A 17,282-nucleotide genomic window follows, 5' to 3' on the forward strand; every position below is an offset into this window, starting at 1 on the left:
ACAATATACTGTACATTCAATATAATTTATCTGCAAAGTATCTCTCAGCAATGAGCCCCACGTCATCGAACAAGGCTTCTGGATTGAGATGTTTTGTGGTGGGTATCAGGGCAGGACTTCCCAATCCCCCCCCCCCCCCCGCAGCTGTTGTGAACTTATATGAAAAAATTCCTCCTGAGATTTCAGCCAGGAGCTCTGTGGGACCTTCTGGGGAGAGCCATCTTTTCTTTTTCTTATTTTCGGTTGTGTGAATGCTTTCTTGCTCTGCCCCAGGGATACAGTGGGTGCATCAATAGGACAGGGGATCCAGACACACGTTTTACATTTGTGCTACTCGCCAGAGGCCAAGCCGCGCATAACTTCAAAGTACTATAAACTGGTGAGTGATTGGGAATTTCCGATATTTATGACCGACCAGCCCCAAAACACCTAAAAATCTCTAGCAGTCCAATTATAACGATGGAGGGCGTATTAACCTGCTCTCAGAAATCAGTGAAGTACCAGCTGAATATATTGTGTTTTGAATCGGTCATCAAGGTGCACATGACTGGTGATGTACCGTACAATTTTCTTTGAATGCAGTGAATTACGTTGCGAGTTTTCGTTGTGCTTTTTTCCCAGTATAGTATTGTTCATTTATTCAAATGACAGGTTCACAAATATTAATTTTTGTTATGAATTTAGAGAAAAGTTTTCAAATTTTACAGTAGAAAAATCGCTTGAAATTTATAAAGTTACACAATTTACATGAGCATCTATCGTGAATATACATAAACGATCCTTTCACCCAAAATTAAACGATCTCCTGCTCTTCAGCTGACTTTTATGGTGAGTTACAATGTAGAATTATTTTATATCGTTACTTTTTTTTTTAGTTAAGATAAAATACCAAATTCGGTCATAAAATATAGTTCACACTAATTAGTGTGATTTAAATTATTAATAAATTCATTTATTTAAATTAACTTATTAATAAAACGTGCTAATAAATAAGTATTACATAGATGTAAGTCAGCACAAATAAAATGTATTTTAACCCTTTACCGATTCTTGAAGGATACTGGGAGGTTCGTGAAAATAACATATTTTTGCTTTCTGAAATGGACTCGTCCAAACTTTCACCTCTCACCTAATCCCCCGTCCTTCCTTCCATTTAGTTCCTATTCATGCCGGCCACAGCGTTGCTGTTCATTTTTTCGTTTCAAGGTACCCTGTGGAGACAAATTGTAAACTGAAATCACCCTTCTTTATACAGCATTTTTCTTTTATGTAAAGGAGTAGGCACCCAACTCTTTTTTTCTTCATGAAAGACATGTATATATGCATACGAGTTAATTTTATCCCTGTACGCGTATACGGGTCCAGCTGAAAGTCAGGTTAGTTATTTATTCGTGAGCGGCGGTATATCGCCCTTTCTCTTCAAGATATTCTCGCCAACTTTGCCAACTATTTTTTCCTTTTCTCGATTTTTTTTATTTTGTAGAAGTGAACTATTAATATATGAATTTTTAATTCAAAAGACAACTTCAAAAATTAGAAAAGACAACTGCTTCCAGATATAAACTTTCGTGTATCTCGATATGAAAACAAATAAGCTTTACCAAAAAAAATTCAGGCCCCATTCCAATTTTACGTTAGTATCAGGAGGGGGGGAGCAGGGGCGTAGCCAGAAATTTCGTTCGGGGGGGGGGGGACCAAAGTGACAGAACAATGGATTTGGCCATCTTTTTCCCTTTTCTCGGTCATTTTCTCACATTTCGGGGGGGGGGGGAGGGGGAGGGGGTGTATTCGTTGATTTTTGATTACGAGAAGGGCGACAGTACGAAGCTTGTAAAAACATGAAATTGGGTTCAGGCTGGTGTCATTTTTTTGAGTGGAGTGTCTGTGCTATGCCGACTTTTGACAAAGACAGAGGAGTACAAATATTGGCAAAATTCTGCCGACAAAAGAGGAATCTAATTTATTTTTGGTTCTGTCAGAGAAATTACGAATAACTGACGTTCTACCCAGGGCCGCAACGAGATGCGTGGTCACCTGGGGCAAGTGCGCATTTTGGCACCCCTTTGTAATGTTGAAGGTAAGGTTTGAGAATGAAATTCGCGCCTCCTCTGGTCCAGCGCGCGGGGCACGAGATCCGTCTGCTCCCCCCCAAGTTACGGTTCTGGTTCGCCTCCTCCATTAGAAAACAAAAAGTGAAGATGTAACGAAATATTTTCGCACACTTGTTGCTGGTGATACGTTGAAACTTACAGGCGTACAACTAGGAACATGATCGCAACGTATTGGAGGTGAGGGGATAAACTTAATTTTTCCGCTTTCAAAGTTGCAAAAAGTGCTTATGCACAGTATATCTCCTTGAAAAACTTCACCCTGCTACTGTGCCTCTAGTCTCTAGTTCCAGCCATATTGAACTTCCTCCAACTCTTCTTATGATTGGGGGGGGGGTGATATGGAAGGGCATTATGTTTACCCATGCATACAAAAGCGACATGATATTCACAAATATACGGATAACCCTTCAATCGTAATTCAACTTCCCTCCTCCCAACTGTGGCCCTCTTGCATTTTCAGTGTATCTCCGTCATAGGCGTCTGCAGAATTTTCTCGAGGGGGTAGGGGTTCAAAATTTTTTCCTTCTGGGGGGGAGGTTACGTTTTTTCCTGCAAAGTAACACTATAATCTCGGTTTGAGGGAAGGGATTAGAACCTCAATATCCCCCCCCCGTACGCCAATGATCTTTGTCCCCGCTTATGCTTGTGATAAAAAGTAATAAGAGAGGGAATCCCCTTCTTATTGGTTAACATAGCATATAAAAGGTATTTAGTTTCGATATAGCATTTTTTTTACCGAAATAATTTTTTTCTAATTTTTGGTTGACTTGGAGGAGGGGATACGGACCCTCTATGCACCTCCCTGCTTACGCCTCTGCTTATGACGATATATTATCCACTATCTTATCTCCATATAGCTATGATATACGTGTACTCGTGGTCTCTTGTTCGTGACTATATACTCGCTGTCGGAACTTTCAATTGGAAAATCGGAATCGCCTGAATCCTCATCAAACAAAATACGACGAATTTCTTCATACACGAGACTTTCTTTAGGCATTTTCCAAATCGAAAGTGATGCTTCAAATCGATAATTGATAACTTAAACATAGAAATGATAAATATTTAAAATTCTCAAGAGTAAGGAAAAAGGTCAACCTATTCACGTTTGGATAGAAATGGAATGTGAGTTTTGAAGAAAAATATCTATTAGTAAAACCAACGTTGACCTTTGGATAAGATCGTATCTGTGGGGAAGAAAAGGGGCTGGCCATTTTCTGAATGCACTACCTAGAAGCGATAGAAAACTCGATTTGGGAGCCATACGAAAACTTTACAATCAATTTTGTTGTATGTATTCACGTACTAATCCGGTGCCAGTGTACTTTATTTGGAACACTCCCATAAAAACAGCCCACTTATAAGGTATTATCTGCTTTGTAAGAAAAAGAGAGGTAAAATCACTATGTGGAAGTGTCCCTTTTGCGAAAATGAGTTTTTCAAACTTGACAATGAAAGGACATAAATCCCCTGAACAAATTACAGCCGTGCCTTTTTTGCTCACGTTGACTGTCTTCTTATCAATAATCCTAACTCCAGTTGGTAGTAACCGCAGATGTTTATCAAAACGCTAGATCCGTAGAAAATGAGGAAGTCTCGTGCTCAGATACTACTACAATTGGGCAACAATCAGAGGCGTATTTACTGTTTTGCCTCCCTTCTTCCATTCTATTCTAATATTCTTGACCACTTATTCCTAGAATTCACCACCCTGGGAAATACCCGTCTTGGACTCCCGCTCCTGTGAAAACGCCTGTGTCTGTAAATCAGTAAATCACGCTTTGGGCCACTCGCATGCTGGCATACTGCTTCAGTCATTCACGTGCTCACACAATCTCTACGTTCCCCCCTTTTGGTCACTCACATGATAGCACGCTCTATGCCACGATTTTGATCGCTCACTGACCTGGCATAGTCGCTCTTTAGGTTACGTTTTGGTCATCCACATGCCTGCACCCCATCAAGGTCACGATTTTGATCGCTCATTAACCAGGTCCCTCGCTCTGTAGTTCTTTGCTTGGTCATTAACACGCTTGCAACAATTCTAGGTCACGCTTTTGATCGCTCACCGACCTGGGGTCACTCGCTTTCTCTTTTGGTCATCCACGTACTTGCACACGCTCTAAGTCAGGGTTTCACAATTCCCAGGCACCAGGTCACTATGACGAATATAGAAATTTGGCGTTGGTGCCTAAAATATTATATGTTTGATTGCTAAATTGAAGTGTTAGGATAACAAAGTTTTTGGTAATTATGTCAGTGTGTCTACCAACATGGAGAAGGGTTGCTGAGTCCTAGATAAGCTGAAAAAAAGCATTATTTTCAAAATAAAGCCATTATTTAAAAAAAAATGCTTGGCTCCTATGAAATTTGGTTGGTGCTTAAATTATTTTTTGATTTGTCAAGCCCTGCTCTAGGTCACTCACTCTCTAGGCAGAAACTGATTTATGATTTTGCCACTCTTTTCACATTCTACTTATTTTCTCGGCCACTCATTCCTCAAACCTGCCGCCCTTTGCTATAGCTCGGTAGGCTCCCCCGTAACAATGTATTTCCCCCCCCCCCCCACATTCTTTATTTAGGTGGGTTCTTTTATCATTGCACGGCCATTTTATGCACGAAAATGGGCATAATTGAGCCTGTGCAGTCTGGTGCCAAATCCTAAAGGCAGCCGTCCCAGAAGGAAGTCAAATCGTATTGCTACAGGTTTGTGTACTAACCTCTCAACTAACAATCAAAAACCTTAGTAACACGCTAAAGAAATAAAACAACACTTGCAAAATTGTGCACAAAATGAAATATACTACTTAGTATTATACTACTATCACGGGCTCAGTTCATGTGCATGTTAATGTCCCTTTGCAACATGCCCTTTTTTTTTTTTACACAAAAAAACGTACCGTAATGTTTTTGCTTTTTACAAATTTTTCTTCATTGCTTTTACAGTTCTAGTAAATAACATCGGTCGGCGATTAGTCATGTTTATCCAAACATAGAGGGTTTTCTTTGTGTGAACTGAAAATATGCGTATTGATGACCAGGGCCGCAACTAGGGGGGGGGGGACAGGTGGACATGGTGCCCCGGAGGAGTGGGCGCTAATTTTTGCGGCTTGATTTTCCAACTCCCAGAATCACAACAAAGTGCTTTTATACATTTTTGTCACTTAAATTGCCACCCCCTCAAATTTTCCGTCCGGGGCAGCTGTCCCTCCCTAACGCATGATCCAAATATATAACCATTAGAGAAAGTAACAGAACTTGCGAAGCATATGGCCGTTAGGAAGGTTGTGAACGTTTTCAAGCAGGACCGTTCCCAGTTTCATAGTAAAAATTCATTTCAGCTTATGTAGAGAATCTTTTCATGTTTTTCATTCGATACGAGGGGCATCATCCCCATAACAATAATTGTTACAATAGTACATTAAAATTCATTTTCACTTCTAAAAATCTTATTAGGAGTAAAATACTTCTCCGAATTTTGGGTAAAGGAAAATTCTTTTCATGAGAGTATCGCCATAATTGTAATAAAAAAGAATAAAACATTTTCTGAAAATTTCAGAAGGTGGAAGCTTTCACAAGTTCAGTACGGATAGCATTACACAAATGACACAGAACTTTCGGAAATCTAGCAATGTTCCAATTAATAAATTGCCAGGATTTTGTTCAGATAGAACACCTGTTATGACAGGCTCAATAAATTGTGTTGGTACGCAACTAATAAAACAAAATTATTTGATGCTGCGTGTCCTTTTTTTTGCACATAAGCTGGCTCTAATTGTAAGTCAAGTTCCAGGAAAACGCAACAATCGCAAAAGTACAAGATACCATAAATTCTAAATATCTAAACAATATAATCTATTATAAGCAATAAAATTTAACACATCTTGATAATTTTAAAATTATTTTCCCAAAATTATTTCGCCAACGTCGTGGGTAACAACATGATAGTGTAACCTCTCGTTTTGTTGTATTGTTGCAAACAACAGTCAGCTTTATCGAAGTGGAGCTTCCGGAATCCAACTGATGGGGCGTATACGCTTGTCTTTCTCGTTCCCGCCTCTGACGACAGCTGTCAATCATCCCTCCCTGCCCTTTCACAAAAATGTCTTATATACCCATACCCCCCATCTCGGCCGGCTACGAGCGGTTTGGCTGTTTGCATGTAGAGCCGTCTACGGCCGGATTGGTTTTTATAGAGTTAAATGTAATTTAAATGTATGGAAAGATTCTCATTTTTCCCACTGTGAATGAAACATTATTCTATGAAATTCAATATATTAAGACCTCTCGCTTTAATTTTGTAATCAATTTATATTTTCCAATGAGGATGTTTGCAGTTGCTGATGAAACGCTTCGTTCATACGTACCTATTTTGACTTCTGTGCGTTATTAATACAGTACCAAAAAGGAAAAACATTCTAACAGTCCGTTAAGTCCATAAGATAATAATGAATTCAACTCATAAGGGGCCGTTCAAGTATTACATAAGCAAATTTTTAGCCATTTTTTACCCTTTCCTCCCTTGTCAGCAAAATTTTGTCATCAGCTCTGCCCCTCTGAATCCTAACACATATTGGTGGAATCAGAGACGGGGGGGCACGAGCCCCTCATGCTCCCCCCCCCCCCCAGATGATCAAAAAATACTTTTTTTAATTAAAATTTCTGAAGAAAATACCTTTATATATATACTAGGGGGGCAAAGCCCCCCTGACGCCTACGCATAGGCGTAAACTTCTATACGGCCCATGGGCCCGAGCCCCCCCCCCAACATTTTTGAAGACGCGGCTCAGCCCCCCCAAAAATTCGTATGAATATGGCTTATTCATTTTGCAATGATGAAAAAATTTTTTTAACCAAAAGTTGTCCTAATTATGAATTAGTTAATGGAAACAATCTGCTCAAAATTTTAGTTCTTTTAAAAAATTTGGATGGTCTTTGGCTTTCTTGTTCCATGACAATACGTTTATCTCATTTCTTCCCTGCCGTTCAATCCCCAATTGCACCCTCCATCGGTTCCAATCCTTACTGCCAGAAGGCACGGCTGAGAGGAAGATTCTTTGAGGTGTTGAGGGGGCTCTTTCTTCTTTGCCTGTGGCCAAAAACTGAGTGTCTCTTCTTTTGTTCACTGCGACCGGAGGACGGCCATGGCGCCGACATGAAAATAAGCCCAAAGATGTATGGTGGGGGGAAGGGGGAGGCTGAAAATTGGGAAGCAATTATATTGAAACCAAAATAAATTACACTCTATAAAGAATAGGTGCCAGAACCTAGAGGCTGAAGAGGAGGACCGATGCCGAAACATTTTTCAAGACCCTTTACAACAAAATTTGACTGGGGGTGGGGGTAGAACATAGAATCAAATAAACAACAAGTGAATTATAATATTGATTTTAAAAAAGGAAATGAAAAATAAATGATAATTTTTCAAAGGTCCAAGACCAACCCCTCGACCGGGCTTTATTGGCCCACACATTCGTTAAGTCACCACTACATTTTAACAATGAATACAAAATATTATCTTTATAACTAAGGGATTCCTGAACTATTTACGTTCGCAGCACTCATGGAAATTTTAAATGTTGCCCAACACCTCAGCCAACGTCTTCCTAAAGAGTGTAGTCAACACCATAACCCTTGTTTTGTGGAACAGATTTGCACCCTCCACTAATATAATTTGACTGGCTCTTCGTTTTCGTAAGAATGCTCATTTAGGAAAGAAAATTAGAATTTTTTTTTGAATTTTTGAGTAGGAAAACTGAACATCCTAATCTAAATTGTGCATGTGTATCAATAAAAATTGTACAAACTGTATAATTTTTAATGATGAGGTGACTGAAAAGGCAGTGACAGCAATGCCAATGAGGTATGTGATATCCCCGCCCCCCTCAACGTTTTCTCCCCATCTGGTTGGGAATTTCGAAAATGAGAAACGAAACTAAAACTAATTCAATAAAAAGTTATCAATTAGGTCATTGCAAAGATGGCCTACTACACATTATCGGTGGGGGGGGGGGGGAGATAGCCTACAAGTTGGTTACAAGATTCATTCATTCATAAAAAAAATATCGCTCACAAATTGAAAAGAATTTCTTCAATTTAAAAAGTAAAAATTAATCTTCAATTACCTAAGGAAGCAGGTTGGCCACCCCTTTATAAATAGTGAAATGCATGCACAATATCGGTATGTAAGTGCCGCAAAATGTATCTATTTAAAATTCAATAAATCATAGTCAGTCCTCGGTATAACGTCACTCGGGGACCAAATAAAAATGACCGGAAGCTGCGATAACTTGATAACGAGTAATCCCATTTCACTAATTTTGTTGGCAAGGACTATAAAAGAGATGTTATAGGCATCCCCTATCCTGCATCAGGGCCTCAGGCTGGGGCCTTTGGTGGATATAGTGAATTTTTCGTGTGAAAAACAAAAAATGATAGGGGGGGGGGGAATCGTCCCCCCCGCACTGGAGCCCTGTTAGTCCAATACCTTCTAAAGCAGCTTGCTCTATAAGGTGTTGGTTAGTCCCACTTCCCTGGAGGGACAGAGTCTGGGTCGTGACTGGTATGTCGGTTAGTCCCACCGTTGAGCGGGCGGTGGGGGGGGGCATGTTTATAGTGCAATGTATGTCTGATGATGTTAATAGTTATGACTTTACAACGAGATCTTTGGACGAGAAATCTTTTCCAGCCTCTCTCTCGGTCATCCGTTTATAAGATTTCAAATTAAAAATTAATTCAACAAAGAAAAAATTATACATTGATAGGTTTTCTTTCCATGTTTAGCGAGAAAATTCTTTTTCTATGAACACAGGACCATAGCGTGCCTTTTCGGGGCCCCCAGGGCACACTTTTTCTGGGGGCCCTTGGAAAGGATTATTATGCAAAATAAATGTACATTATTTTGTGGCGCCCAATTGGACATGTGGCCCTGGTGCAATGCCCCGGTTGCCCCAGCCTAGTTAGGGGGCCTGTATGACCATATAGTAGTTATTCCAGACAACCAGCTTTCGCGGGTAGATAGGACAAGGCAAATCGCTTTGGGACAAGATCAAAGAAAAGCGTTGGGTCGCAATAGGCAGGATTAACCATTGAGGACAACAAAGCACGTACTTCTGACACGGGCATCAGAAAAGAGCAATCACTAATTTATTTTTTCTTAGCTGACGATTGTTTACTGTCTCTGTAGATCGGCTGGCGACAGAAGTAGAAAATGCCATCAGTGAATCCTCTTGAATGCACTTCTGTACTATGCCTGTGACAGATACCCATTATGAATTGAAAAAAAAGGAGAAAACTGTTCAACAGAATACACCCCAACCCCCCCTCACTTGTTAACTTGGGAACTGGTTGACGGGTCTATATCGCTTCCTGTACGATCTCCTTCCTCATTGTTTGTACACCCCTCTGGAGGTAGCAATGTATTATATTTTAGCAATAATGAGATGGATGTTTTAGTTTTCCTGGCAGCGGCTCTTTGACTATTTTTGTTCCACTGTAGAAATTTAGTAGCCTTTCTAGAATTCTAGCCACAACTGCCCTGAAGCGAGGCGGAGCATACACAAACACACACATATATATAGGTGAATTCCGAACAAAGACGCACACGAATGGGCAGCCAGATGCATTGGAAATTTTTCCCTGAGGAAGCGCGAGAACCAAGGTTTCTAGAATATATAACTTTCTAGCGTGAGAACTTTCCCGTCATGGATACCGCCATCTAACTGAATCATGTGTTTATAGGTGTTTAAGTAACACACATCTCTGTGTCCCTCCTTCAGGAAGCTAGCACAGTGTTACATTTTTATGTTGTCCAGATGTACTAACCATGAGAAAAAAACGAAGAATAAGACATCCGAAATGTTCACAAAAGATGAATTCAGCTGGTCAAATCACCATTTGACCAGCCGAACTATAGTAGTTGCAAAAGGTAATTGCCGACAAATGGTTGCGCACGAAGACGTGAGAAGTTTTTCTGTACAGAGTTGACAATACCGAAAACAGGATTGTCATATTAACTATAGCATATAAGAAGAGGAAGAAACATCCAGCTGTTTTTGAATCCAAGTGTCATCGTTGAGTATTCATGTTACAAATTTTCAAGTCAATGCTGATCGATCGTTGCATCCTTACTCATCCTTCATGATGAAGGAATCATCATCAAAGCCCAATTTGTAGCAGAGCAACAATAATCTTGGTAAGTACAACCTCATTAGCAGTTTCTCTAATTTTTTGGGAATTTTGCGATTGCATAAAATGTTTATACAGATATTCTTGAGGCCAAAAGCTTTTACGACAAACATTGTTTGGAACAAGATTGTTAAAGAAATCTAAAGTACAGTAGAACCTCGATTATCTGAGGGTGGATTATCCGGAGTTCAGAAATTACAAAACTACGAAAGGTGAAAGAAAACCGACCATGAAATTATTGATCAGACAACACAAGAGATTTTGGTAATAATATTCTGTGATAGTGATTAGAAGAATGGGAACAGAGATTGTTATTGAAGTTATGATCAGTTAGATCAGAGTATCCTATAATGGGCAATATCGCCCCTTGGAGGCATGGAAAGGTCCGGGGGGGGGGGGGATGAGAAAAAAACAAATTCTGAAGAGGAGGACGATGAAACAAAAAGTTTGGAAAACTGCGAGTTGGATTATTCAAATTTGTTTTGCTTAAACAGTGGTCTCTAATAACAAGGAACAAAATAAGTCGAAAATAATTTGTGTAAAAAAAACATCTTATGACACCCAAATTTTTTGGTTTTTCTGCAAGTCAGGCCCCTATAGTCCGTTTCAGGTTAACTTTGCAGTGAAGAGGAAGCTACGAGGGAACCGCATCACTCGTTGCTATGACAACGAAAGCCTCTTAACCTATGTATCGATGCGTGGCCAAGGCAAGGTATGGCTGATTCTCGCAGAAATAAATATTTTTTACGTATAACGTAATGTGCTTGTAGAAAAAATTGCAGACAGTTAGTAACAATTAGCTAATGAAAAAAACCATCGTCGATACTTTCAGAAATTAAAGTGCGGTTTTTGAAAAAAAAAAAATCATTTTTTTTAATTGAAAAATATCTTGGTAACTCCTATTAACCCGGTTTTGACGTTTGAATTTGGGAATAGCTCCCTCCAGATAATAATAATAAAAATGATAAGGAAAAATTTAGAATTCTTTTACTCACTTTTCTTGCCGAAATTTCCGTCGCTCACCCACCCAAACGCATATACGTCAATGTCACTTGTTATTACAGTTTGTTATTTTTTACGGATTCCCATTCTATGGAATCCTCACTTGAAGTTGTAGAACTATCGGATTCTCTATTACTTATTAATGGTTGTTGCTCCAACATGTGTTCCATCAGGTCATCTGCAATCCAAAATTCCTCTTCTTTTCAATAACGTGCTTTATGCATTATTGCCAAAAAGAACGGAGAACATTTTAGCATGTCTATCTCTGGTGAAAAGAAAGATGCAACTGTCACAGAAGAAAAAACTACACTGCAAGCCTAAACCACTGTGGGTCTCTCTCTCTTGCTTATTTATATTTATCTGGAGAGACACTGAAGGGGGCATCTGGAAGAACAGCCTCAGCTGTGGGGGAGAAGATGGCGTGTTGGTGTGGGTGCAAAAGAGACATTACTTATGTCAACACCCTCCGCTATAGGCTATTGGAATTCAGAAACCACCCCTATCCTACGAACACGGCAAGAAATAGATAATTAAAAAAAAAAGGGGGTGCCTGGAACCGTAACCTACACCCATAAAGAGAGCCTCTCACAACGGTATCGGCGCTGTCTTGAAAGAGGGACACTTCCTGTAATCTATGAGTGATATCTGAATTCGTTGAAGGCTATTTTCGGGAGAATAAAAAAACCTGATTGAATATTCGTCTGGGTGTGTAGGCCTATAACTACATGAAAAACTGAATGAAAAATTGTATCTATTGGAAAATTCAACAAAATGACGATATAATATATGTATATAATTGTGCAACCAAAAAAAAAGCACGACAGTGATATTGGCTGGGAAAATTTCTTGGAAATCACGCCAAAACGTTCTTGAGCTCGCCATGGATAAAGGTAGCCAATATTTTTTCTAATTTGAAAATTTTAAACGAATATACATTGGTTCAAAACGGTATTTTTTCAGTATCTTTTTCAAAATCATAAAAAAATTTGAAATATTCTATATAAATGATCATCAGAAACCTCCGATGTATGGGAACTATATTTTGCGGCGAAGGAATACACTCTCTACCTTTCTCTTCACTGCAAAGTTAACCTGAAACAAACTATAAAAAAAAGTGGTCAATTATAACCCTGCATAAATAGGGTCAAAGATGTTTAGTTTATTAGCGAATAGAGTAAATACTGTGCTGTTTAAATTAAATGGGCCACTTCATGCAGAAATTAGGACCGGTTCAGAAACTATATAATTGTATAAATAGGTTCTTGTGTGTATTTTTTGCGTAAATTTAAATGTGAGTATTTGACATGAACAACATGAGGATACAATAAATATTTATTTTAAATCAACGAAATGTATAAATATGCATTTCATTCGAACTGTTTGCTGTTGCTGCTATGTTTGGTTATTCCTGGTGATTTAAACCGTGGTTTTCGATAGGCCATGGTCAGCATTACATGATTGAAAATTTTTATATCGTTAGATTATTAAGTTATTTTTGTTAAAATTAATTTTTAGGATAAAATATGAATGGCATATCTATCACGTGGGTGTTTATGGTCAAAACTGATACCAATTGATTTATTGAAAATGATTGCAAATAAGATAATGCTTGACCAAAAATAATTACCGGTCCTGCAGGTCCTTCAACGTTGAAATTTTTTATATACATCAGTAGTATATGAGCAAAAAAACACTATACGTTGAATATAAGTGTTATACAAATACTAAAATTTCGGTTAATAACCACTCGCTCAGACGTATATTATATGTAAACAAAGATTTTCCCCCTTCTGATTTATGAATTAAGAAAAAAAGTATTTATACTTTTACTGATATCAGTATGACTTCAGTATTATACTAATACTGAAGTGTTTGTTGTTAAGAAAAATAAGCGAGCTGCTATGCCAATGGGTTTTTAAACGTTTGCTATCTGCGGAACACCTTATTAATATTAATAGCAACTGATCACCTATGTCGACCAAATAAAATCGAAACCAATGTTCTTATACCCTCTATGGTTCTCCTCCATAAAACGTATTGAAAATTATTTTTTTTCCAGAAACCGATGTAAATTGGCACTGTTAGCATATTTTTAACTGAAACAATACATCATCACAGCAATTTAATTAATTATACTGGATTTAACTAGCTAAAATAATTAATTAAGGGTAAAATATAGTCTGCCTTAATTTTAATGTTATCTATAAACAGATAGAACTTTGCTCAGCAAAGTTGAATAGTTTCGTCCTTGAATTTCATTTCCATTTCCCTCAATTTGGTGCTATAATATAAATCTCTGAGCACGTAAAATTGGGACAGCTCTCAAATATGACACCAACAAGGAATCAGCTTTTTCTAGATAGATAAAAATTATTGTACTTGTACTGAAATGACACTAAAGGATGTACTTTCTGAAATACCAAAAAACCTGTTTGTAGTTTTTTGACCATTTACCATGTCTATTCAAAAATCAACGGGACTATATAGGGTTAATGCGCAAAAAAGTTGCTCTTCCTTCACATTTTTTTAATTGATGCAATAAAATTATTGCATCATTGATTTCATAATGAGATTATCACCATATCAGATATTATCTACACCGAACTTTTGTCATTAATTACGCAATAATAATTTTCTCATTATTAATACGCGAAAGAGCTCAGTATGGTGTTGCATTTTTCCTCTCTTTAAACACTGTACTCACTCAGACATTTTAATATTTTTGTTTTGTTTGTTTATATTGAATTTTTTGCAAATCAAATACGGTACTCCTGTACTATATTGATCATTTAATTTGATCATTTTTGTCGCACCACGGTCATTTTCTGCACACGAGGGCTAATTAGACCGGGACCTACAATTTATTGCCGATTCCGAACGGCAGGCTCGTTTTTCATACTCATCGAGAGGTTGGTGCGCTAACCCCTCGATGGGGGACTCCCTGCGATAGCATTTTTTGCTGCGGTCAAGTCGCCATTTTTTTTTGTTGTACCCCTGTGTCAGGAAAGTTTTCTGACAAGGACGAACTGGGTATAGAACTCGCGACGCCTCTAAACATCCTTTGATACTTTAGGCGAGCATCTTATCGACCGGGCTACCGCACCCCTGTACTATATTGAAATGCACATTATTGAACACAAATGAAACGAAATTAAGTATTTCTATTTCTGCTCGAAGAAATGCCGACCAAAAAAAAAAAAAACTAAAATATCAAATCGTAATATTTTCAGTAATTTTGTCCTCTTCACCCCCCCCCCCCCACCTCTAAAGAGAAAAACAAATGAACATGAAGTAAAATCATTTGTCAAACATTTTATAGGATAGCGGCTCTGGCTGCATAAGCCTATATGACCATGCTTTTTGAATTTTTCATCGAGTATAAATTTCAATACTGTTTTAAAACATTGAATGATTCCTTTTTTGATGTCATTTGAATATAGCCGATCTTGACAAATCAAAAACTATGTAGGAAACAGCCATATTCCCGAGGAGCCAAGCATGGTTTTTGCTGAAGAAGTTTTTTAGATTTTTTCAGGACTTACGGAGACCCCCCCCCCCCATGTCGAAAGCCACACTGTTTTCGTCATCCTATGATTCCACTCTAGCAATCACATGCAGAGAATGTTTGGTGCCGATACCGATTTTCTAGTCGCCATGGTGACCTGGAGCCCGAGATTTGTCAAGCCCTTTTATATAGGGACAGGGTTTGTACCCTCCTTGAAAATCCTTAGAGAAAAAGTTCATTTTCAAGTCTTTAAAAGTCCTTGAAAAAGTTATAATCATTTTCAAGGTGTTTGAATTTTTTTTTCGTGAATTTCTTCCATCAATTTTTGTCTTACCCCCCCCCCTCCCTCCTCCGCAATCCCCGCTAAACTACTTTCTGCTGAGATGGAAACGAACTGAACAACAACGATCATATGAGTTACGTCAGTGTTTCTCAAAGTGTGCGTAGTGGCTTCTAGCGGTGTAGCTAACCTTTGTCAGGGGCGGCGCGACAAGCTGTAATATTGATTTGTATGCTTATTTATTCTTTGAAAAGTGGTTCTTTTATAAGTAAAAATATCTACCAAGCTATTCTGTGGAGTCGCGGATGAACCATGAATTGGGCAAAAAGCTGCTGCTGACAAAAGTCAGAACCTTTGAGTTACGGGACAATGTTCAAAACAGAATACATGGTCACGCATATCTGAGGTATTTCTGAGCTTTAAAAGGTGTTGCTCTTAAATCTGACTGAAAAATACTGCACTTGAGATATTGCTCTGAAATTATTTCGAACTATTAAATTAATGAATGTCAGTTGCAAACAGGACCGCAAGTAGATGCTTGGTCGGCCAGGGTGAGCACGCATTTTGACGCCCCTTTGTAATGTTGAAGGAGAGGTTAAATGGTGAAATTGGCACCCTCTCTGGTCCAGCGCATGGTGCACCAGAACCTTTGAACAGACTTTCCTGTAGGAAGCGGGTATAACATATCGATATAACATATGTACTGAAAAAGTTCTTGGGGCCAGGCTGGTCGTTGATCGCCTGCGGATGTGACCACGGAATGGAGGTGGCTTCAACAATATCTGTTGCAAGTTCCGAAATGAACTGACTGCTAACGGAGGTTGATTGTTGACCGTAGATGCACGCAAAAACAGTTCTTTAAAGCAGAACTGATTTTTTTTCAAAAGAGCTGAACTCTATGCTTTATTGACTTTTTTCTTGAATATAGAAATCGAACAACACAGACGAATTTTTTGTTTAAGTTTATAAATAACGCATTTTTGTATTTCAAATCTTGAAAGGAACATCATAAGAGTGCTTGAGGTTTATGAAACAGCAATGTTATGTCAATCTTAGTGCTGTATTTCGAGTAATTTTTTTTTGTAATATAATTTTTTCTTGATTTCAATTTCATGAAATATGGTTTTGAATTACAATAATTTTTAGTTTTCTTAGGGAAATTTTTGCGGAAGAGTAAGGTAGAGATAACGTTTCAGTTATACGGTTTTTCATTTATACGATGCTTTGACCTGACTGTTCGGCGTGCTTAAAAACCTCGTTTATACGACGCGACGAATAAACGAGGTTCCATTGTACGGGCTTGAGCCCCCCCAACATTTTCAATAACTTTACGCCCTTGCGCCTACGACGTCCAACCCTTCCCCCACCCCCCGAACTCATCCAATGGAGCTAACTACTCGTCACATCTTCTTTAATTATAAAGCAAAATATTCCTCAGGCACAGCGAATGTCTGCAAAATATCCATTCAATTGCCAGTTTCCCACTCTGATTTTGATTAGCAATGCACTGCCATCATAAATACAACAGAATACTCGATGCTCCGCAATACATACGTGATACACCACGATAGGCAATACAGCACAATAAGTAATGCACCCACTATATGCAATGCACCACCATATCAGCAATACAGCAAATTTAGTAGTGATTCACTATATACGGTGTATCACAACATGCAAAGCACCACCATCGGTAATAAAGCAAAATACTCAATCCACCACTATATGCTGTGCACCACAATAAGAAATACAGCACAAAACACAATGTAGCACAATGGGCAATTCAGCAATAAGTAATGCACCACTATATGCAATGCACCAACATCAGCAATACAGCAAAATAAGTAGTGTACTGTGATAAGGAATGCACCACAATAAGTAATACAGCATAATACGCGATGCATCGCAATAGACAAAGTACCCTACACCGTAAGCACTGCATTACAATAAGCAATAAATACAACACAATATGCAATGCACCACAGTACGCAATGTATCACTTAAGCAAAACACAATAATACGCAACGCACCACAATACGCAATGAGCACTGCTTTGCAATAAGCAATACAGCACACGATGCGCAATGCACTACAATATGGAATGCACCACTATTTGCAGTATGCCGCAATAAGCAATACACCCCCAATACTCAATAAGCACTCATTAAAATAAGCAATACAGCACACGATGCACTAC

At 38.5% G+C, this 17,282-nt stretch overlaps 1 protein-coding gene across 2 annotated transcripts in view; it reads right to left on the bottom strand.

Moving 5' to 3' along the window:
* Ube3a (ubiquitin protein ligase E3A) overlaps positions 1–17,282 on the bottom strand; it is a 234,022-nt gene that overhangs the window by 177,378 nt on the left and 39,362 nt on the right. The window contains exon 2 of one of the 2 annotated variants that reach the window (XM_089236468.1): positions 1,045–1,211. The exons of the other annotated variant lie outside the window; for it this stretch is intronic. The gene's annotated coding sequence lies outside the window, so the exon portion shown is untranslated. The remainder of the gene's footprint in view (positions 1–1,044; positions 1,212–17,282) is intronic. 2 annotated transcript variants of the gene reach the window in all.

The sequence above is a fragment of the Pholcus phalangioides genome, unplaced genomic scaffold, assembly GCF_987345545.1.
Source record: "Pholcus phalangioides strain wild (caught in Gottingen) unplaced genomic scaffold, Ppha-v1.0 ptg000009l_1, whole genome shotgun sequence".
In the NCBI taxonomy this organism is placed as follows: domain Eukaryota; kingdom Metazoa; phylum Arthropoda; class Arachnida; order Araneae; family Pholcidae; genus Pholcus; species Pholcus phalangioides.